Consider the following 25,541-nt stretch of genomic DNA (forward strand, 5'->3'; position numbering starts at 1 on the left):
CTACATATAAAAACTAGATGACCTTGAGACTACCGATTTATCTCAAAATTTCTTATATGCATTTTGTGTGAATTTGAGAAATAACTCCTCTTCATCAGGCCTAAATGGGCATCATTCAACATCCAACTATGTCAATCTACCTGTTGAGATTTTCTCTTTATTGAAGCCAACCCTATTTTTCAAGTCGAATTTGCTTGTCACAACCCCAATCAACTCAATCGAATGAAGGACTTCTGGTCCCATTTCCATGTAATAGCTTCCACTTGCAACCACATCACAGAGGGATGCAACCAAATGCTTTTCAACAACTAATAACTTGATTTCTCTCCACATTCTTGTACTTCCCAAATCTTGTTGATAATTTGTTCACTAACAATACCACTCCTTGAGACATTGAAATATTTTTTTACACTGCTAATGCTTCTTGAATCCGTAATGACTACAACTTATCTCTACCTCTAGCTAATCGAAACGTCCACTTCCTAAACCTTGAATGCTTTTTATAGTCGACAATAACAAGGTCTTTATTTAGTTTATGGCCTAATATTTCTTTTAGTATCATTGTCACCTCATCATCTCATTTTATATATGTGGTCCATCCTTCTTGCTTTAGCCTTTCCAACTTATAAATACCATCATTGAGAAGAATCTCAATATTTTTCTTTGCTTTACCTAGAGAAGATGATATTTTTTGAACCTAATTCACATAGATATTATCCAATATAATAATCAACATCTCATGACTCTCCTCTAATATGTTCTTTCGAGACAATAGGTCCCTTGCACTTTTGTATTTTCCCATACTTTTTATTTGATGTGTTGTACTTTCCTTTTTAAGAACTCCACTAAGAAATGTTGCTTGAACCTTCAAACCATATAAGCGAATGTATGCACTAGGTGAGGCAGACAACTCTCCACAAGCACAAGAAAGATAATACTCCATCTCACTACAAACTATGATATAACTTGCAATAAATTTACCTGACTTCTTGTAGCTAAGAATGTGATAATGAATTTAATCAATTTTACCCCATGCAAAATTAAGTGGTTCAATTTCGATATAGATGCTAACAATATAGGGATAATAAGAAACTTCCATAAAATTCTTTGATATTTTAGGTAATGATAATATTGATGAAAACCATCCTTAAAGTTGATCCAAAATCTTGCCTCGTGGTTCCATGTGCAGCACACTGCCTTTCTTCACTCGCTTCCATGGCGACACAATAAGCATTTTCAATGGGACAACAAATATACTCCATCCTTCAATTTTATTATATTCAAACTCGCCAAAGGGATAAGATCCATCTTGCTAAGCTCCAAACCTTTTTGAGGCCGAATCTAGTGCAAGTATTCTTCACTCGCGAATCCAATACTACTTGGTCTGTGTGTCAGTGCAAAGGTCTGGGTTCAAAACAAAATCATACGTATTCCCAACACAATTTTCCAACAAGTTTGGTGAGAGAGCCATAGACTCTAGGTGTTGTTCTAATTTATTGAAACATGATACAACGAAGGCATTACTCAATATTTCAAATTTGGATGCATCTCTAAAATGGTGATCTAATCCCTGTGTAATGTGATGGAAAGATTTATTTCGTGTTGTTGCTCCTTGTATATGAGATTTGACGTGGGATCCACCAAAATGATTCTCTAAAGGATTTTCAATCCTTGGAAATTGTGATGACAACAAGGACTAGAAATTGAAGTGATCATTCCCAAGACATGGTCAAAGGTGGTCATGTTCTCAAGCAACTATTTATAGATAAATTTATTGAAATAAGGGCCTTTAGAGAATTGAGTTTGGTTTGTATCTCTTTTTCCATTTAACATCCACGATTTAGTGCCTTGAGACACTCATCCCAATCCTACCCATCCCTCGAGTATTCCATTCTACTATTGCTCCTAATGCCTGTCGAAACAACGTAAATAATAATTGAGCTTGGAGGTTGAAAGAGATAATCGATGGTTGACCTTGGGCCTGAACTTGATCAAGAAATGGATTTTCTTCTAGCTCCCATTGATATGTGTCCTTGGCATATCCATGGTCTTAGACGATCTCACCACCATGCCCTTGCCATTTTGACTCATCAAGCAGGGCTTCGAAATGGTCCAATTTTTTTTTTTTTTTTCACCCACGTGACCCGAGCCCTAGAGATGAGAATGGTGAAAATAAAATCCTTTGCAACCGACCATGGAGCCCTAATGCTCCACTGTAGGAACCCAAAGCTCAATTATAGATAAAGAGAGCTTGAGTAGGTAGAGGTTCTTAAAAAATTTGTTTATAGGAGTTATTAGGGCTACGTTTATGATCGTATAGATTGATGTGAAATTGGATGGGTGAAATCTTATTCCAAGCTTAGATTGAAAGGATCTGTACCTGGGCATAACGCATAGACCAATGTTTAGCGTAGAGTTTCAATGAAGGCAAATAAAGTGGGGCATGTAGGAGTAAGGTTTGGCAGTGAAGATCCCATACAAGGTAAGAACGATGAGGCATGTGGGCCTCTTGTAAGGTTCCATGTTTCCCAAATATAGGGTCTCCTTATTTTTTGAAAAACGTTTCTTTATTAAGACTAGTGGAATAAGTTTTTTTTTCAACAAAAAAAAAACCAACAATTTTATATTAATATAAAATCTATTTACATAAGTCAAAGTTCTAAATATCACCAATAATTTTATCACCATATGTACTAGTGTGAGATTATATCTCAACACTCCTTTAACAAACAAAATATCTATCATGGTGTTCCACATCTCTATTCGTTAAGGCTTTAATGTTCTTCAAAAAAGTAAAATTCTAGAAAAGTTATATAATACACATCAAAGATATACCACCACATAGTTGCATTGCTATAAATAAAACTAGAAAGTAAGAATATATTAATAAGTTTATATGCAGCCCCATAAGCAACCCATATCCAAGACACCAATAACATGTCTATGAAGGATCCATTCTTTTATGAATGTCTTTGTTGTCGTCCCATGTACATAAACCAAGCTAAACTAAGAAAAGAGAAAGTAACAAAATAGTCTAAAAAATTAAATTTGTATATCCACCCCAAATGCACATGGAAATCAAAATTGTATAGCATCACATGCATCATCCGCTAATGGATAATGTCATGTAAAGTAAAATTTACCTGTCCTATGGAGAATGTTATTTGCAGGGTATGAGTAAGAAATCTCACCAAATTGATGTTTGTGACCCTATTTTGATAGAGTGTTAGTGATCCCATTCAACTCCTGATGGACATGTGTAAAATACACCTGCTGGAAATGATCAATAATCCTTTTGCTTCTCAATAGCTAGTTAATTAATAATGGTAGGTGGAAAGATGTTTTCTTGGATGTCCACTCCACAATCGCTTTTGAGTCTCCAAACAGCTCCATCACCCCAATATCTAGCCAATGTGCCCAATATAATACACCCCAAAGGGCCAATACCTTTGTGTGGGTGTTCGTGCCAATTCCACCATTCCAGCTGAAGTGATAGTGTGATCCAGGGTTTATAACGATAAAAGCATGGAAACCACACACATTATAATTTCTAGCACCATAAAAAACCCCCTAGGATAAATATGTGTAGTAAATAATGGGATGATATTCCTCATCGAATGTTTACTTCCAACAAATCTAGCGTCTTTGAAAAGATAAACAATATGAATGCTGAACACTCTGATATTTGCTAAGGCGTTCTCTGATCCAGGTGGATATTGGTGGCCACCCGCCAATTCCACTTGGACCACCACCATTGTTTTTTTCAGTTTTTCAGTTTCCTTAATTGTGGAAAATTTTACTATTTTTAGCAGTTTTTCGGGTCCTAAACTTCCGAAGCCGTTTTTGGGCCCTAAACGACATTTTTTTGGCAATCTACCATCAACGACTTTAAATAAGTCATTTTTGTCATCGTAGTCCTTGGAGATCTTTCCAACGGGGTATCATGCGCGTCAAACAAAGATAATATGACCAAGTCACGACCCCGGGAAGTTGGCTGCTCAACTAACCCCAATGGGGCCCATAAACTCTTGGTGTTACATCTCCTCAGGTTAGGGTTTTGGTTGTTTATGGTTTGCTCTTATTTTTCAATGATAAAAAGGCCCTTAAGCCTCATTGTAATGCAGTTCAGAGGCATGTAGCTACCACATCTCTTCTTAGAGATAAGCTACCATAGCCGAGCTAGTGTCATTTACGTACTGTTTGTAAGCATATTTCATTATTTGATATTAATCAAAGGAAGTGTTATTTCTACTGCATCTCTATATTTATAGTTATATTTGTAAATTGTTGTGTTCTTGTTTAAATTCAGATCAGTGGTATCAGAGCGATTTGCTCTTTCTCTATTTTTCTTTGCATGTCCCCAACGAGGTCAGGATATAAGGAGTTAGGGCTCGAACTGGTCGAACCTTTGCAAGAGCAGCCCATAAATCCTAACGGCCTCCCATGGAGGAAGAAAATAAAGACGAGGGAGCAAGATATCCTATCAAAATATTGCTCGAGGAGGCCCTCGAGAAACAAAGGAACGCAATGATGGATAACTTTGCCCAGATACTTCAACGGTTGCCCATCAGCAGTGCATCCACATCCAACAGCAACTCTAGAGGCTCCACACCTTTTAAGGTACATGTAAACTTTGACATTCCAATATTTGAGGGCAAAATAGATGCAGATTCCGTAGATAAATGGTTGAATATGTTAGAAGGATATTTTTCTGTTCATGATTTTTCCAGCCGAGAAAAGATTACTTTTGCTCTTCTTAAAGCTGCCCCCCACGTTAAGGATTGGTGGGAAACTTATTGTGAGCAGAAGGATGAAAGTACGAACTCACAATTTTCAGCCGCTCCCACTTGGAATTCATTCCGGGACGCCATGAAGGAACAATACTACCCTGTCGGGAGCTATGAGGATGAATACATAAAGTGGACCGCGCTATGGTAGGGAAGGGACCAAGATGTGCCAGAGTTTACCAATGTTTTTCATACCCTGCACACGAAGTTGGGCATCAAGGATTCTGAGAAACATTTGGTACTCAAGTACTGTGGCTGCCTACATAGATACATCTAGGACAAGATGGAGTTCCTGTACATCTCCTCACTCGGCATGGCATACTGATACGTCATTAAGATCGAGCAGAAGTTTAAACAGAAGAAGTGAGACTTTGGATCTGTGAATCTGAAGCAAGGGAAAGGTGCTCCCAAACCGCAAAACAAAGGACAAAGCCAAGGCAGGATGGCCCATGACAACCCGCCAAGGCCACAAGAAAAAGAAAACATTGCAAAGATGAAGAAGGACACGGGAAAGTGGTGTGAGTTCCATAGGAGCTCCACCCACAACACAAGTGAGTGTCGGGCCAAGAAATCACTGGTGGCTGAGTTGAAGGCTTCAGAATCAGATGCATGTTCCGACTCCGAGTCAGAACCCGAAAAGGGGAATGACAAAGGGAAGTAGATTATTGATGCAGAGCTGAACGCCACCATTGCCACCACAAAGATCCAGAAGGAGGAACCCGAAGATCCAGAGGAGGAGGAGCGTCTCTTCCACTCCCAGATGTGGGTGAAGGGTTACCCACTACAGTTCATTGTCGACATCGGGAGCCAAAAGAGCCTCACTGTTGCAGAGGTCATGAAGCGGATGGGCTTACAGACCACAACACACCCACAACCATACACCATCGGGTGGCTTCACCAAGGACGGTATCTGAGCGTGAGCCAACAACGCCGCCTTCCATACAACATCAAGCCCTTCACGGATGAGGTATTATGTGACATTGATCCCCTTGATGTTTGTGATGTATTATTAGGCCAACCATACTTATGGAAGTGACATGCTGTGTATGAGTCAAGGCCTCGCGTTGTTATTGTCACATTAGAAAATAAGTTGTACAGGATAGCGGAGGTAGCCCCACTTATCGCCATCTCTCTGGTTACTGCAAAACAATGCAGTAAGATAATTTTAAAAACCGGGAAATTTGTTTTCTTGATGATACGCCCTCAAGGAAGGAAGAAGACAGTGGCCACGACCTCCAGACGAGGCCCCTCCACATGGCAACAACAGATGGACAGGGTCATGGAGGAGTACGAGGACATCTTCACCTCCCCCGTAGGGGTGCCTCTGCACTGTCAGGTCAAGCACTCCATTTATCTGACCCCAGGTGTGCCGTTACCCAATGGACCAATCTATTGACACTTTGTTCTAGAGAACGATGAAGTTAAGAGGAAAATTCAGGAGCTGCTGCAGAAAGGTCACATTCGGTCGAGTTCATCGCCTTATGGAAGCCTGATCGTGTTGGTACAGAAGAAGGATGGGACTTGGAGACTCTGTATTGACTATTGGGCGTTGAACAAGATCACTGTTTGGAATGGGTACCCGATCCCACAAATTGATGGCCTTTTGGACCAACTCAAGGGAGAAAAACATTTTAGCAAGATTGAATTGAAGTCCGGATATCACCAGGTACCAATCAAACCCTCCGATGTGTGAAAGACTACCTTCAAAGCAGGTCTTTTCGAATGGTTGGTTATGCCTTTTGGGTTTACGAATTCTCCTGCAACCTTAGTGAGGCTCATGGATGACATCTTATGCCCATTCAACAACTCATTTTTAGTGGTATACTTGGATGACATCCTGATCTTCAGCCAAAGTTGGGAATAACACCTCCACCACATCTGACAGGTTCTCCAAACACTGTGGCAACACAAGCTATGTGCAAATTTGGAGAAATGTACTTTTGGCATGACCCAAGTTCAGTATCTGGGATATATTATTGATGAATGAGGGGTGCATGTGGATCCAACAAAGATCCAAGTCATTCGGGATTGCCCCGCCCCAACCACTCTGACAGAGCTCCGCAGCTTTCTGGGTCTTGCAAATTTCTACGGCAGGTTCATGTTGGGGTTCTCTCATATCACTTGGCCCTTAAGTCAAGTCACCAAAGGAGGAGTGAAAGAAAAATTCTTTTGGTCTAAATCTCAATAGAAGGCATTCACAAAGTTGAAACATTGCCTCTGATCTGCACCTGTGCTCACATTACCAAACTTGTACCAACCATTTGAGATTGAGACAGTTGCCTCTGAATATGCTATTGGGGCAGTCCTTACTCAACAGGGGCATCCAGTGGCATATCACAGTGAGACACTTTTAGACACAGTCCGGAAGTATCCCACTTATGATAAAGGTATGTATTCCATTGTGCAGGCCTACCGACAATGTAAGAATTACATTTTGGGGAAGGAAACGATCATACACACAGACCACCGACCCCTGATATTCATACAGACACAAGGGAAGTTGCAGAATGATCGCCATCAGAAGTGGTCCACATACCTGCAACAGTTCCATTTGAATATCAAGTACAAGAAGGGTACCACAAATAATGTTGCAGACTGCCTTAGCCTATCATCGATCATGGCGTTAACTACCATGCTCAACTCTTGTGGGCACGAGACTTTTGATTGGCCACTTCTCTACAAAAGCGACCCAGAATTTTGCCACACATACCATATGCTCTTGGGGGGTTAGCAAGTTCTAGGTTTTCACCTCCATGATGCTTTGTTATGCCGTATGGGACACCTTTGTGTTCCTTCAAGCAAGCATGCGAAGATGATTTGGAAAGTGCACTACAGTTGGGTCGTTGGGCATTTCAGGGTCAAGAAAACAATGGCAGTGCTACAGAAGTATTTCTATTGGCTGAATCTTTGACAAGATGTTGGGAAGTACATCAAATCCTGCACTGCTTATGCCATCGCCAAACTGACCATCAAGAAGCAAGGTCTCTATACTCCGCTACCTACCCCTAGTCGACCTTGGGAATCCATCTCCATGGATTACATGTTAGGCCTTCCTTCTACTAAGCATGGCAACGACTGTGTTTTTGTGGTCGTCAACCGATTGTCGAAGATGGCCATTATGGTGGCCTACAAGAAGAGTATCACAGCAGAAGCCACTGCTAAACTCTTCTTTGAACAAGTGTGGGTACACTTTGGGATCCAACAGTCTATCATCTCATATTGGGACAGTAGGTTCCTCAATACATTTTGGTTGAGTCTCTGGTCGATGCTGGACACCAATCTCACTAAGTCCACAACTTTCCATCCCCAAATTGATGGCCAGAGAGAGGTCGTCAACAAGATGATTGTGCACATTCTGCGCATGTACAACTCAAAGCATCCACGCACATGGGATGAGAACCTCCCCTATGTCCAGCATAGCTACAACCGAGCTCTCCACAACCCAGCTGGACACAACCCTTTTCAGGTGGGCTTGGGATTCTAGCCACTATGTCCCATTGATGGAACCATACCAGTTGCAGCGACTCAGGGGATTTGGCTCATGTTTAGTCCGAAGCCGACAAGGCAAATAACTTCATTGAGCATATTAAAAACATCAACCAATAGGTCCATGACATATTGGACAAAACCAACGCCAAGTACAAGCAGCGACATGATCAACATCAGGTGCCACACAAGTTCCAGATGGGTGACAAAGTTTGGCTACATTTGCAGAAGGAGTGCCTCGCTTGGCCCCACCCCAAGATTCGCCTGCTTCGATATGGGCCATACACCATCACCAAGGCTATGGGAGATAATTATTTTAAGATCAACATTCCCTCATTCCTTGGCCTGCACCTAATGTTTAATGTGAATCGCCTTCGGCCATACTTTCCACCATTACTAAACACATCCGACATTGCAGAACAACTCACACCAAGAGAGTTAAATCCAGATTGCATGGAACAAGCTGCAACTGATCAGATCATGGACACACAAATCAAGAACACTCGCCAGTAGAAGATCCAACTATATCGAGTTGTCAAAGCATGCCAATTCCTTCACCAGGGCAAGTGGCTCACCAAGGACTAAGTTCAGCAGAAGTTTCCTCATCTCATGGAGGAACTAAACGCAACGGGGACCATTGCTTCCTAAGGGGGGAGGAATGATCCATGTGGATATTGGTGGCCGCTCGCCAATTCCACTTGGACCACCACCATTGTTTCTTTCATTTTTTCAGTTTCTTTAATTGTAGCACAATTTACTATTTTTAGCAATTTTTTGGGTCCTAGACTTTTGGAGCCGTTTTGAGGCCCTAAACGACGTTTTTTTGGCAATCTATTGCCAACAACTTTGGGTAAGTCATTTTTTTGGTCGTATTCCTCGGAGAGATCTTTCCAACAAGGTATCATGTGCGTCAAATGGAGATAATATGACCAAGTCACGACCCCGGGAAGTTGGCTGCCCAACTAACCCCAATGGGGCCCATAAACTCTTGGTGTTACATCTCCTCGGGTTAGGGTTTTGGTTGTTTAGGGTTTGCTCTTATTGTTCAATAATAAAAAGGCCCTTGAGCCTCATTGTAATGCAGTTCAGAGGCATGTAGCCACCACATCTCTTCTCAGAGATAAGCTATCATCGCCGAGCTAGTCTCATTTCCATACTGTTTGTAAGCATATTTCATTATTTGATATTAATCAAAGGAAGTGTTATTTCTGTTGCATCTCTGTATTTATGGTTATATTTGTAATTTGTTGCGTCCTTGTTTAAATTTAGATCATTCTCAAATATTAGAGTTGCATCGCCAAATGCGTCATATTATATAAAGGGGGAGTGTTCCAAATTCCTTGTCATTATACAAATAATCTTGAAAACAATCACCCAAAGAGGTGGTATTCAAGTCCATTTGTAGATTAATAAGTTTCATTACACCAATTAAAATGGATTTTTCAAATGAGCACTTCAAAAATAGGTGAACCGCATCCTGCTGGTAAACTTGACATAAAATACTACAACTAGAACCAACGAAACCCCTTCGGTAGAGATTTTCCCAAGTCAATATCCTATTATTCCAAACCAACTAGCCAAATACCTTGATATTATTAGGAATATCCTAATTCCAAATCTTCATGTACCATCGACAGACCTCTGAAAGATGAGGAGTATAAGAAATGTACCAATATACCTCCTTAACCAATAGTTGATCCTACTCCATGTTAGGTCCCTATAATACTAGTGTATCCCCCATATTGTTATTTTTCTGCCCCATAGAAGCCCACTATTATTATTGGTGAGCCCTTACATTATTATTGTTATGAAAGCCTTGATTATATTGTGACCCTTTAGACTCCTATATATACCAAGGAGGTCTTGTAATTTATATCATCTAATAATTGTTCATTGATGTGATGTAAAGGTGGTTTCCCCATTGAAGAGGCTAATTTTCAAATTGTTAATCTATATTTTCTTCTGTTTTGTTATCTAGTTGCATAAAATTTGGTATAAGAGCTTTGGATTCTAAGGTTGCGTTGCTTCAACTAGGTCATCTTGGAATTTTTTCTATAACTTTTTTTTTCTACTTGGCTTCAGAAGCTAAATTTCGACCACTTGGATTCGGAATCTTGGTGAACTTCATGTAAAAATTTCAGATCTTGGCTCACTATATTTTTGGAGATACAGTCTGAAGAAGTTAGGGTTTTTGTATGCTATAGAATTCATTCTCAAACAAGTGGCCTAGAGAAAATCGTCACAATTTTCTTTGAGAGGATCGAATTTGAATTTGATAAAATGGGATTGAAAGTACACAAAATTTAGTTTGTAGTGTATTATTTTCAGGGTTGAAGGTTTAAACAGTGACATGTGGCATTCCGTACAAGTTCGATCTACTAAACTAGTCCATAAACATGTTATCATGGGAGGTTCAACATAAATTTATCTTGACGAATCTAATCTCGGTCTGACTTGTGGCGTTGGCAAGAAGACTCATAGGGCTACCACAGGATGAAATTTCAGACCTTGGAGAGCCAAAATTACAGAGATACAATATTTTCAATATTGAGCTCCTAAAAGAAAGAAAAATGTGTGTATTTTTTTAAAATTGCATAAATTTTGTTTGAAAAATCAGTTTGAAATGATTTCACAAATATCAATGTTTGGTTCTAAAATTCCTCCCAAACAAAAAAATTATACACCCATTATGCCCTTCGAAAGCTCTACTATGACGCATGAAGAGGAAGAATTGCAACATGATATATCAAAATTATGGGACTAAGTGCAACAAATTGCATTCTCACAAAGAACAACCAAAGATGAGCTAAAATGGGACATGGATGACTTGAAAGGGAACATGGATGTTTTAAAAGTAGAAGTAAAAGGTGACATGGATGGTTTAAAACTGATGAAGAGAACAAATATAATTTCAATCATGATTTTAGAGACTCCATCTTTGATCTAGTTGGATATTGGTGGCTACCCACCTATCCCACGTAGACCTCTAGTCAGTTTCATTTGTTTCCTTGTTTATTTCAACATTTACTATTTTTAGCAGTTTTTTGGGTTCTGAACTTCCAGAGCAATTTTGACCCCCTAAACGATGTTTTTTTGAGGCCCGCAGCAGGCCGAGTTCTGTAGGAAAAGGTTTGTGGCAAAACCTGTAGTACTCAGAGAGAAATTTCCAACAAGGTATCGTACGTGCCAAATAGAGATAATATGACCAAGTTATGGCCCCGGGAAGTTGGCTGCCCAACTAACCCCAACAGGGCCCACAAACTCTTGGCGTTACAGCTCCTAGGGTTAGGGTTTTGGTTGTTTAGGGTATTTTCATGTTTTCCAATAGTAAATAGGCCCTTGAGCCTCATTGTAACATAGTTCAGAGGCATGTAGCCACCACATCTCTTCTCAGAGATAAGCTACCATTGCCCTAGCTAGTCTTATTTCCATTCTGTTCGTAAGTATATTTCAATATTTGATATTAATGAAATGAAGTGTTATTTTTGCTGCATCTTTGTGTTTATGGTTATATATGTAATTTGTTGTGTTCCTATTTAAATTAGGATCAATTGTATCATACCGGTTTTCTCTTTCTCTGTTTTTCTTTGCATGTCCCCAATGAGGTCGGGATATAAAGGGTTAGGGCTTGAACTCGTCGAACCTTTGCAAGACCAACCTCGAAAATCCCGATGACCTCCCATGGCGGAAGAAAAGAAAGATGAGGGGGCAGGAGATCCTATCAAAATATTGCTCAAAGAATCCCTTGAGCGACAAAGGAACGTGATGATGGATTACTTTTGCTGTTCTCAAAGCCGCTTCCCACGTCAAGGATTGGTGGGAAACCTACTACAAGCAAAAGGATGAAAGTACACCCTCACTATTTTCGGCCACACCCACTTGGGATTCATTCCAGGATGCCATCAAGGAGCAGTACTACCCTGTCGGGAGATATGAGGATAAATACATAAAGTGGACCACACTGCAACAGTGAAGGGACCAAGACAAGTCGAAGTATACCAATGTTTTTCATACCCTTCGCACGAAGTCAGGTATCAAGGATTCTGAGAAACATTTGGTACTCAAGTACCACGACTGACTACATAGGTACATCTAGGATGAGATGGAGTTCTTGTGCATCTCCTCACTTGGCACAACGTACCGATACGATGTCAAGATTGAGAATAAGCTTAAACAAAAAAAGCGAGACTTTGGATATGCGAATCTGAAGCAAGGGAAATGTGCCCCCAAATTACAGAGAAAAGGGAAAAGCCAAGGCAGGGCGACCCAGGATAACCTGCTGAAGCTACAAGTCAAGAACAACACCATAAAGACAAAGAAGGACACGGGAAAATGGTGTGATTTCTATAAGAGCTCCACTTGCAACACAAGTGAGTGTCAGGCCAAGCAGTCACTGGTGGCCGAGCTGAAGGCTTTTGAGTTCGATGCATGTTCCAACTCTGAGTCAGAACCTGATAAGGGGAATGCAAAAGGGAAGGAGATCATTGATGCAGATCCCAGTGTCACTGTGGCCACCACCAAGATCCAGAAGATTGAGCCTGAATATCCAGAAGAGGGGGAGAACCTATTCCACTCACTGATGTGGGTGAAGGGTTCACTGCTGCATGTAATTGTCGATAGTGGGAGCCAAAATAACCTCATTTCAACAAAGGTCGTGAAGTAGCTAGGCCTATCGACTAAAACACATCTGCAACCATACACCATCTGGTGGCTTCACCAAGGACGAGATCTCTGCATCAGCCTGCAGTGTCGCCTTCCCTACAACATCAAGCCCTTCACGAATGAGGTACTGTGTGATGTTGCTCCTCTTGAAGTTTGTGATCTATTATTAGGACAACCATACTTATGGAAGTGACATGCTGTATATGAGTCTAGACCTCGCTCTATTATTATTTCTTTGGGTACTAAATTATACAGGATACCAGAGGTAGCCCCACCTACTTCCATCTCTTTGATCTCTACTAAGAAATGAAATAAGGTCATCTCCTAGACTGGGAAATTTGTTTTCTTTCTAATTCACTCCCAAAATAAGGGGAAGGTCGTAGCCACATCCATGGCCCTTGGGAAGGGTTCCTCCATGCAATAGAAGTAGGTGGATGCGATTGTGGAAGGATACATGGACATCTTCTCCTCACCCACAGGGGTACCCTTGCATTGTCAGGTCAAGAATTCAATCGATCTGACTCCCAGAGCACCTCTGCCCAACGGGCTGATATACTACTACTCCATTATGGAAAATGAAGAGATCAATTGAAAAATCCAGGAGTTGCTGCAAAAAGGGCACATTCGACCAAGTTCCTTGCCTTGTGGGAGCCCGATTGTACTAGTACAGAAGAAGGACAGAACCTGGAGGCTCTGCATTGATTATCGGGCATTAAAAAAAATCACTATCAGGAATAGGTATCCAATCCCACAGATTGATGACCTGTTGGACCAACTCAAGGGGGCCAAGTATTTGAGCAAGATCGATATGAAGTCTGGTTATCACCTGGTCCAAATAGAGCCCACATATGTATGGAATAATACCTTTAAATCCAAGGAAGGTCTTTTTGAATGATTGGTTATGCCCTTCAGGATGAAAAATGCCCCCGCTACTTTTATGAGGCTAATGAATGACATCTTGCAGCACTTCACCAACTCGTTCGTGGTGGTTTATTTGGACGACATCCTCATCTTCAACAAGAGTTGGGAAGAACACTTGCAACACATTCGATAGGTCCTTCAAACCCTTCAACGACAAAAACTATGTACCAACTTGGAGAAATGCACCTTTGGCATGAGCCAGGTCCAATACTTGGGGTACATTATAGATGAGCGTGGCGTGCTTGTGGACTCGACCAAGATCCAAGTCATTCGGGATTGGCCAGCCCCAACCACTCTAACGGAGCTTCGCAACTTTTTTGGCCTTGAAATGTTTCATCGAAGGTTCGTATTGGGATTCTCCCATATCACCTGGGCTTTGAGTTAGATTACTAAGGGTGAGGCGAAAGAAAAGTTTTCCTGGTCCGAGTCCCAACAGAAGGAGTTCGTTGAGTTGAAGCACCGCTTTTGCTCATCACTGGTACTCACATTGCTAGACCTGCAACAACCATTTGAAATCGAGACAAATGCCTCAAACTATGCTAATGGTGCAGTCCTCACCTAAGACGGGCATCCAGTGGTCTATCATAGTGAGACACTTTCCGATACAATTCGAAATTACCCCACCTATGATAAAGGAATGTATTCCATTGTGCAGGTTTGCCGACAGTGGAAGCACTACAGTCTGGGGAAGGAGATGATCATCCACAATGATCACTAACCTCTTTAGTTTATACAGACACAAGGAAAGTTGCAGAAAGATCGTCATTAGAAGTGGTCTACATATCTGCAACAATTCCACTTTAACATTAAATACAAAAAGGGCAGCACCAATCATCTTGCAGACTGCCTTAGCTGGTTCCTAGTTGCAACACTAGCTACTGTTCTCAACTCTTGTGGTCACGATACCTCTGGATGGCTGCAACTATACAAAAATGACCTAAATTTCGCCTCCACATACCAGATGCTAGTAGATGGGAAGAAAGTTCCCAATTTCCACCTCCTGGACACATTATTATGCTACGTGGGCCACATTTGTGTTCCTTCAAGCGAGCGTGCCAAACTGATTTGGGAGGCGCACTATGGTCAAATCGCAGGACACTTTGGGGTGGAGAAAACTATGGTTGTACTACAAAAGTACTTCTATTGGCCCAAACTTTGACTGGATGTTGGGAAATATATCAAATCCTGCACTGCTTGCGCCATCACCAAGCCATCCATTAAGAAGCAAGGCCTATACACTCCTTTGCCTACTCCCAACTAGCCATGGTGTTAGTAAATTATTTATTACAGAGCAATGGAACACATAAAATATTGCAGAGATATAAACATATAAAATGCATAAAACAAGAGAGACACAGATATACATGGTTCACCCAGTTTTGGCTACATCCACGGAGAAACAACCAGTCCTTCTTTTATTATATTATCCAGCAAACTGAAGAGATACAACCTACAACAGATCCGCTACAACACCCTCTTCGCTCTCAATCTCCTCTCTCTCCCTCACTCAGAATACCGATATATATAGACATAATACAATTCCCTCATATATAGTGAGGGGTTGCCTTCTAGGGAAAAAAATCCTAAATTAAGCATAACTTCTACCGTCAGATCATTTGCCTAATGAACAACCCAGATTGACTAGAAATTACTAGACTTTTACAAGGAAATTTTACATCTATTTTTAGCTTCGGGGGCGCTACCCCTGAACCCCCGCTGGGGGACCGCTAGCCCCCGAACCCCCCAGCCAGGGGGGCTTTACCCCCCGGACCCTCGTGGGGGGGACAAGTCCCCCCCGCACTCCCCCCCGCGTGGAGGGGTGTATAGTCTTCCTAGGGTATACATATGACTGAAACCTTTGAATACAGAAGATAATTAGGCTCCACACCCAACACATGGGAATCCATATCCATGGACTATATGTCTGGCCACCCCTTCTACCAAACATGCTAATGACTATGTATTTGTGGCTCTGGACATATTTTCTAAGATGGCTATATTGGCAGCATGCAAGAAGAGTATCACAATAGAGGACACTGCCAAACTCTGCTTTGAATGAGTATGGGTACATTTTTGGATCCTGCAGACCATTATATCAAATTAGGATAACAGGTTCCTGAGCACATTCTGGTCAAGCCTCTGGACACTATTGGACACCAAGCTTACTAAGTCGATTGGCTTCCATCCCTAAACTGATGGTGAGACGGAGGTCGTCAACATGATGATAGTGCACATAAACTGCATGTACAACTCCAAGCATCCTCGAACCTGGGATGAGAGTCTTCCATATGTGTAGCATAATTATAATATAGCTCTCCATAGCTCAATTGGTCGCAGTCTATTTCAAGTGGGTCTAGGATTTCAACTGTTGTGTCCAATTGATGTTGTCATGCCTCAGGCGACTACACAAACAAAATCCACACATGTATCATCCGAGGTAGATAAAGCGACCAAATTTATTGAACGCATCCAACACATCCACCAATAGGTTCATGAAATCCTAAAGAAGTCAAATTCCAAGTACAAGCAACGACGTGATCAACATTGGGTGTGACACAAGTTTCAGGTGGGCGACAAAGTCTGGTTCCATTTGCAGAAAGAACGCCTTACAGGAGCTCATCGGAAGCTTAGACCACTCTGATATGGTCCTTACACCATTACCAAGACTATGGGAGACAATGATTTTGAGCTCAACATTCCCCGATTCCTTAGTCTGCAACCAGTGTTCAATGTGGACCCCCTTCGACCATACTTCCCACCATTACTGGACAGATCAGACATTTCCGAACAAATCACACCAATAGAGTTAAATTCAGACTACATGGAACATGCCACAACTAATCAGATTATGGACACATAGGTTAAGAACACTCACTAGCAAAAGATACAACTATATTGGGTTGTCAAAGCTGGCCAACACCTACACGAAGGCAAGTGGCTCATACAGACCAGGTTCAACATAAATTTCCTCACCTCATGGAGGCTCTGCATGCAATAGGGACCATTTATTCCTAAGGGGGGAGGAATGATCCAGGTGGATATTGGTGGCCAGACACCTATACCACCTAGACCTCCAGTCAGTTTCATTTGTTTCCTTGTTTATTTCAACATTTACTATTTTTAGCAGTTTTTCAGGTCTTGAACTTTCAGAGCAGTTTTGACCCCCTAAATGGAATTTTTTGAGGCCCGTAGCAGGGTCGTTGCCATATGCAAGGACTTGTGGCAAAACCTGTAGTACTCAAAGGGACATTTCCAATAAGGTATCGTATGCACCAAACAAAGATAATATGACTAAGTTATGACCCTAGGGTTAGGGATTTGGTTGTTTATGGTTTTATCATGTTTTCCAATAATAAATAGGCCCTTGAGCCTCATTGTAACATAGTTTAGAGACATGTAGCCGCTACGTCTCTTCTCAAAGATAAGCTACCATTGCTTGAGCTAGTCTTATTTCCATTCTTTTTGAAAGCATATTTCAGTATTTGATATTAATGAAATGAAGTATGATTTCTGCTACATCTTTGTGTGTATGGTTATGTTGATAGTGCTGGACCCACCAACATGTCAGGGGATATCCTCAGTAAGAAGTGCCAACTAGAACTCAGACTGTTTGGTGTAGGAGTCCCAGCAGTGGGTCGTAAGGTATCGCCTTGATTGCGGTTTTGCATAGAGGCAAGTAAGATGTCCCTATTGGTAGCAAGTGTGTGACATATGCAAAAAGTCAAGGAAGGTGCATGAGAAGTTCTAACACACGGAGGGTGAGGTGGGCGCGCCCCTTGGTAACTCGTGAAAGCATGAAATTAAGAAGGGAACACACGAGCAAAGATGCATCACAACATGGAAGTCAAGTAAACTAGCGATCCAAAGTGATGGTTAAACCAACATGACATTTCAGTAAGATTCATATATACATATACAAAAAATAGCAACACATGCATGCGTAAGCAAACATATACATATATAATTTAGAGTAAACAAGATAGCTGAAATACAATACGACATATGCATGAAACGTGCTAGCTCTGTTATATTAAGAAGTGAAAGTTCTAGTCATACAATACAACCATGACCAACCACTAGTTCCAACAGTTGAACGTTACAGGCACTGCCGCCTGCTCCTCCAAAGAGATATACTAGCTCTGCACTGTGGAGAAGCCAAGGCTCGTTACAATACTATCCAAGCTCTCTCTAAGATACTCCTATCGGAAGCTTAGCTGACCAAAAGCCTCTACAATGAGTTATGCAGGACTATATATAGCAAAGGGTGGGGTGCCCCTTGACATTCCCCTTTGTGACTGTTCATCTATCCTCACGAATCTTCATCTACTCTATGACTGTTACATCCAACTATTGACACTTGAAATTCCACTTGACAAGACATCACATACAATCTACACATGTACCCATGTGAGACCAAATAGGCTTGAGCAAGCCATGCAAGACATCACTATGACTCATACAACTATTGGAATACCAGCTCTTTGACATCCTCATGGTGGTCGATGGTGGCGAATTGATGCCATGCTTGGTAGTCTGTGATGGTGTCCATGTACTCTGTGGTGACATCTTTCTGGAAACGAACTCTTGCCTCCATAACATCTGGGTACACTGCTTGGGCTCCTTTGTCCAACTCGTCTGATAACATGCACATCATTTTCTTGAGTGGAGCTGAACCAACAACATACTGATGCATGGTGTTTGCACTGATCACCAAGTCTGCACTAGTGGCTATGCGCATCAACTCGTCGAAGTACAAGTTAAGCTCTAGTCGGACTTGTGCCTTTGTCTTTGCCTTGGTGAGTGTCCCAATAGATGGGATCGTGTGTGCTTGGAAAACAACATCCATACTCCTGAATACTGTGCATGGGAAGCCTGCAGACTAGTGATGAGTTGCGAGAGATCTTCATAGTTCTGGATCTGACTCCGGATGCATGCCTTCAGCTCGACCGCTCTGGGCTTCATCATCTTGGGCAAGTGTAACGAGGATCCCTTGTATCTCATTGCCCATGAATTCATGTAATCAACAACATCATGCACGTTCAACAAGATACATGCTCTCCTAGCACATCATTGTTTCCAACTATTGAGATGGACAACTGCCTTATGCATGGAGCCAAAATTGGAATACAACACCCGCATTACTCACTCAAGGGACAATAATTCATCTAGTATTGCCTTATTCAACTCTACTTGGGTGGTTGCTGTAACCAGTTCTCCTCCTTACTTGGCCGTCTGTACCTTAGCCATTCACTCGTTCTCAAATATCAAGAAGCGAACACTCGAGCTAGTGGCTTTGGAATATGCTCTGGTAGCATCAGCGAATGCTGCTGGATGCTTGCACACGTCAGAAATGACCACTCATTCCTCAAAATGCATAGGAGATGTGTGATCATCCAGAGTAGACACTCTGCGAGATTTCACAAAACTATGATGCGACTCGTAGAACGATATGTTGTGCATCTCTCCTTCTGGATTGTCTCCAAGGATCTCAATGTCTCCTTGTTCACTTGGGACTTGCTATGCTTCTAGATCCGATGAAGCTGGTGGGTTAACCTGTTGATGATAAGGCATGAGGTCGATATCTTGTTCTAACTCTTGCTACTCCATATCTGTATCCATCTGTTCAAGTGCTTGTTCTATCCCTTGAGCGAAGTCTTGCTACTGCGAATGCTCACCCTGTCTGCTTGGTGCCAGATGTTGTGATGAGCCTACTACCTGTACGGGTACAGTTTCATCTTTTATTATGTGTTTAACCCCATGTTGTACTTGTTCTTGATACACTTCCTTCTCCTATCTACACAACTCCTGTTCCTTCCAGAGTTGATCCTTCAACTCATGCAACTTCTTCTCTGTTTCCTCCATTCTTTGTTTTTCTCTCTACCTTTGTGCATTCCTCCTATCGCGTTGTTGCCTTTTCGCCTCTATTGCCAAATTTTCTTTCTGCACAAGTGGGTCTGCTCAGAACTTGCAGCTTTGTTTTGCCTTTGCGTTGTCGACAATATCCCCCTTACCTTTGTTGCACGTTGGTATGTTTACCTCTGCTGGTGCTCTCCTAGATGATGCTTCACGTTGCTTCAAACCATTCCACAGCGATGCCGATTAGTTCATTAGGCCTAGAGAAGCTGTAACAATATCTCCATGGGTCCTCCTCTGTCCAATGACATGCCCCGTGGATCCACCAAAACTATACTCTCGCACAATGATCTTTCACAATACAATGTGGGTCATACAGATTGAAGCTTCAGACGTTGAAAGGATATTTCTTGATCTCCTCTGTTTCAACATCTACGTGCTTGAGGTTTCATATCTTGTATAACCCGATCTGCAACATAATAGTGGGCCAAGGTGCCTTCTTCTTTTGATGCAGCCTAGTTGACAATCCTGCCGAGATGTGATATGATACTTCCTGCATGACGAGCTTGTCCATGGAAAAATTCGGCAAAACATACAAGGCTTCTCTGCGCTGTACATTCGTATGAAGGTGCCAGACGGTGAGGCATACCAATATGCTATGTCGATCAGTGCCTCAATTGCTGCCTTTGACATGCAAGGTGGATCATGCTAAAATATCATCTTGTGCACTGGGGTGACAAAATGATCTGAAAACTGTGTGATAAGTCCACTGAAGCTGCATTCGGACATCATTTACAATAAGTGTTCATAGAGGTCTCCATTGATGTCCATACCCACTTCAAACCCGGGAACTCCTGACGGGCACATATTGCATCCAAGATGTAAGCGGAAATGTAGATTTTTTCTTACTGACCTTTGGGTGGTTGCCGAGCTCTTGTGACTTGTTCCTTCAGCCTATGAGCCAACATGTCGGACTAGTTGCATGCTTTGCCTTCACTAGCTAGTTGGTTCAATGCTATCACCCAACTCTGCGGGAAGGTTTCCAAGCTCTCTTGGCCATACAAGAGACATGCGAAGATGACCAAGTATTGATACGCCTTCCGAAATATCTTTGTTTTGTAAACCTGGTTGGGTGTCATCCTGAATTTGGCTGGCTCCTTCACCCAGTTCTTCAAGATATCCCTGGAGTTGGCATTGTTGTGGGGTATGCTAAAGAGTGTCTCCATGGTGATCACTGGCTTCGACATATGGTACATCTATTCATAATCCTGTGCCCTGAAGGTAGAAATCTGTGTCCCGTTAACGCTACTCAATGTCATTGTCTCAGGATTAGTGTGCGAGGTGATCCAATGTATCATGTCCGCAAATGGGAACACGGGATACCTACATGTAGTCCGATACAAGCTGGACTTGTGAATGTTCACATAGACTTAGTGGTCTTCGAGGTCTTCCCCAAATGTGGTTGCAAATGCATCATTGACCTCTTGCCATTTCAGCTTTATGTCCTTGTCTACAATCAACTTGGTGTCTTCATAGATCGACGAACTTGTAGACAATTTCTCAACTACTGCTCCAGTTGTGCTTCCGTCAGTATCCTTTGATCCTGCTCTCTTAGAGGCCATTGACCCTGAAATGCTGAGAGGCGGATGAACACCTGCTAGTTCTGGAGACATGGAAACATGCATAAAAAGAAATCTGTCAGCTAAAACCAAAGCAAACTTGAGGAACGACATGCAACATACCTGGAGATTGACTGGAAAGGATTGCGCAATTTTTCCTAGGAGGCCGAGGGACTGGCTACCATAATTGTGCAAAAGGAAGTCCGAACTCCTGGGAGGCTAGCTGGATTTTGGAATTGCGCAATGCACAATCCAGACTAGCCTTCTTGGTGCTGGGATTGTGCAATGCACAATTTCAGCTAGCAAGGGTTGCATGCCCAGTGACTGCATTGCACAATTTTCTAGGCCAACAGTCACTGTTTGTTAGAATTGCGCAATGCGAGACTAGAGGACAGTCACTGGGCATAAATGCACATTTTCTGGGAGGAAGGTAGAGACTTCTCTCTCAGGATTGTGCAATGATGTCTTGGTGAGGCAGAGTTCGGGCCAAGGTTTCCTAGACTCGCTGACGGGCAACTGAAAGTAAATTTGGATGTGAATTCATGGCGATAGTGAGTGTAAGCAGGAGAGAATGATCATGAATGAAAATAGTGAATGCAAGATTCAAAAAATGGAACAACATGCATGTGTGTGAAGCGAGTCGCCGAGTCGACGACCGTTCGTGCAAAATAATGTCATGCATGCGACAAAAGTGAGATGCTAACGAAAATTGAAACAGTGCTAGTACAAGATAATATGCATGCAAACAACAAGAATTCACAGAAATCAAGCAAACAACACTCACACAAGACAAAACACAAAAAGTGATAGAAATGCTGCAAAAGATAAGTTAATCGGACTTACCTAGAAATAGCTGAGCTGGATGTGTCAAAGACTCCTAGATGTGCTGTGGGATGTCAGAGATCCAAGATCGATGTGAAGAAGTGAGCTCTAAAGCATTGCATAAATAAGTTTTAGGCTCATGACGCGCATGCCACAAATCTAGGAAAAAGCGACACTTGAAGGAAATATTCTAAAACGATCTTTGCATGTAACCTCCAGTTGCTAAAAATAGCTCCCTAAAATCTAGGGATGCTTTTTGCATGTTTCTTTTTCTATTTCGGGAAAAAGCATCCCATGCATGCAAGTCAAGTTTTCTCAGTCTCAGGCGGAACCGGTCAACCTTATGGTGCATGCAACAACCTGCTTGCCCGAGGGAGAAATTTGCGCATTTCTAGGAGGGAGCTGGGTTGGTTGCCCAGAGGGATTACACAATTTCTGGGAGAAGCAGCTGACTACTACCCAAAATTGCACAATTTCTGGGCCGAGCAGTCCTACTGGGCTAGATTGCACAGTTTTCACTGGGAAGGTTGACTGATAGTATTGCACAATTTCTGAGTCCAACAGGCTGCTAGTCAGGATTGCGCAATTTTTGGAGGGAAGGCTGGCTCCCCTCCAAAATTGCACAATTTCTTGAGGGAGCTGCTCAGTGAGCACATCAGGACCATGTCCAGGGAAGCAGCTTATGAGGGGAGTGAAACAAGCCATGATGCACAGGGTGTCATGTTGCTAGAAACCAATTGAAGCTCATATACTTGACAGTGCAAGACATGCTGCTGAAGATGGTTGGTAGGGAGGCTCCAAAACAAAGCTAAAGAAAAATTTTGGAGGGTGGTTGTAGCCACTACTACAGGTTATATCTGTAATTTGTTACGTTCCTGTTTAAATTCAGATCAATCTTTGGGATGAAGACTAACCATATGCTAAAGATCGATATGCATAAGTTTGATGGGAAGGATTCAGTAACGTGGATATTGCATACTAGAGTCATGCAACAACAAATCTGTTAGATCATCAACATATATCTATCATGGTAATCAACATCATGTCATCAATATTTTATCAAAGGTTAGAATTGAAATATTAGGGCAACAAATAGATGTGACATCATATCTCAAAGATTATGAACACAATAACTCTTTCTATCAAGACAATCCATCAAGTTAGGGCATTCAATTTTACCATATACCACCAAGACATGACCATAGGTAGTAAGAGATCTAGAATATCAATCTCATAGTTATACCTTTAAAATTAAGGTTACCATGCTTATCATGATTAACAGGATCAAGTTAGATCATTCAATAAAACTTTACCAAAACAACAAGAGTGTCAATCTCTCTTTCCATTAGCTTTCATCATGATTATCACAATCATTATCAATAATATAATGTATAAGAATTAATGAGCTAATATTCTATGTGAAATACATCATCAAGTATCAAGAGTATTATCTACTAGAGTCAAGGTGCTAACCTTATTTATAGGATCAAGATATCCAACAGATAGATGTTAGCCAAAAATAAAGTATATCGATGTATCAACATTAGCTAACCTCATAGAATTCAAGAAGATCAAAATGTTTAATACCGGGTGCATCATTTCAAGAAAGAGTTATACTCATCATACCTTAGGGCTTACCTAGCCATCAATCTTGCTGCTGAAATACAACATATCATGCATACCTTGTTGTATTACCTATGCACCCTTTTATTAGACATAGAAAGATTGTAGCTCTTTGTCATCTTTTCATATAGTGCCTCTTAATATTTTCCATCTCTAGCCATATCTCACGCATTTCAAATGATCTTTAAGAAGGATCCACTCATCATATCTCAACTAGGAGGTTAGAAACATCCATATACTCAAATACATATGCAAGACGTATAAAAAATAAACATAATAGTGAGATCCATAAGTCTAAACAAAAGTAAGAGGCATCATAAGTCAAGAAATACTTATCTTCAATGAGAGACGATCCTCTCCCTCTAGAACCAACCATCACCATCCATAGTCCACATATCACTGTTACCTTTAATCAACCAACCAAGCCTACTAGGGATTATCCCATCTAGAGCTTTGTCACATATTTCACAAGTGTTTGAGCCTCCTCACATTGACCATGCTATATCTCACGTCTTTTCCATAAATCAAGGTTTTATTTCCAACCCTAACCTCATAGGATCCATCAAACCCTAATAATAAAGTTTCCTAGGATATTCTTCAAACCCTAGGATTATTTTAGGTCTCCACCATCCTCTTCTTGCTTCCATCAATGGTGTCATAATCAGGGTGATCTCCATGGATTTTATTCAGCCCAACTTTGATACCATGTTAATTTTTCATAGGGATACATTGTTCTTTTCTTTCATAATTGCATTTCTTCATTAACAGAGTAAGTTCACCCCATAACATTGTAACATTATTTATTTTTACATTATTATTAATCATCATATGAAATTATGTAGAAAGAATAATATCATCATCATCTATGCAGGGAAATATAAAGGAACAACAAAAGAAAAACATGCACACATAGAGACACCAAGATTGGTCGGAGACTAGGGCAAAACCCACTACGGGGAAAACCCTTGCAAATCATTCTTCTACTTCTTCATAGATCGTCATCAAATGATTCAACAAAATAGATTAGAATGATCCTTATCTTTATCTATGCAACAAAACAACTATAACATTCATAATCTGACCTTACACATGCTTATACTCAAAGATATTGATTATGAGGACTGTAATGCACTATTACTAACTGTTGTCAACTGCTGGATACTATTGTCACTGTGATGAAAACTGCTGAAACTGATAACTCATATTTTTGGTCACTGGCGCATGCATAGATATTGTGAGTGAGTTCCTAAGACAAGAGTGGACAATACATGGATAACTGGATGAGTGCGTATGGGACAGATCTAGACACTCCCAGTAGAACTGAATGCGAGCGTTCGGGGTCCAATGGAACTACATAAACCCTAACCTCCCATACTCTCCCTTAGAAACCTTATCTGACTAAGCTAAATGCTCTCTATAGGACTGGATGCAAGTGTTTTGGAACCAAACAGAAATGCGGAAGCCCTAGCGTCCCTGGATGCTCCCTTAGACACTGTGTGCAAGCATCTGAGACTTCCCAAACGCTCTCAGGACCATATTGTGCTAGCGTTCAGGGATGAAAAAATTCAGTTACGTGCGAGCATCCAAGACTCAGAAACCCTAGGTATGTGCGAGCTTCGAACCTTTAGTTTCATACCCTTTGCGCGAGCTTTCCTTCGTCAGACCTGTGCGAACCAAACAATAGAAGAGAGAAGAGAGTGCTTGATAGTTGTGTACAAATGATCTTGAGGTCTCTTCTATATATAGGATTTCATGAGGGTCCACTTGA

At 41.4% G+C, this 25,541-nt stretch overlaps 1 pseudogene; it reads right to left on the reverse strand.

Moving 5' to 3' along the window:
* LOC149201069 (serine protease SPPA, chloroplastic pseudogene) overlaps nucleotides 1–25,541 on the reverse strand; it is a 32,656-nt pseudogene continuing 7,115 nt past the window's right edge.

This window comes from Pinus tabuliformis, chromosome 2_1 (genome assembly GCF_031772625.1).
Source record: "Pinus tabuliformis cultivar Carrire ecotype Pingquan chromosome 2_1, CPIR1, whole genome shotgun sequence".
Classification (NCBI taxonomy): domain Eukaryota; kingdom Viridiplantae; phylum Streptophyta; class Pinopsida; order Pinales; family Pinaceae; genus Pinus; species Pinus tabuliformis.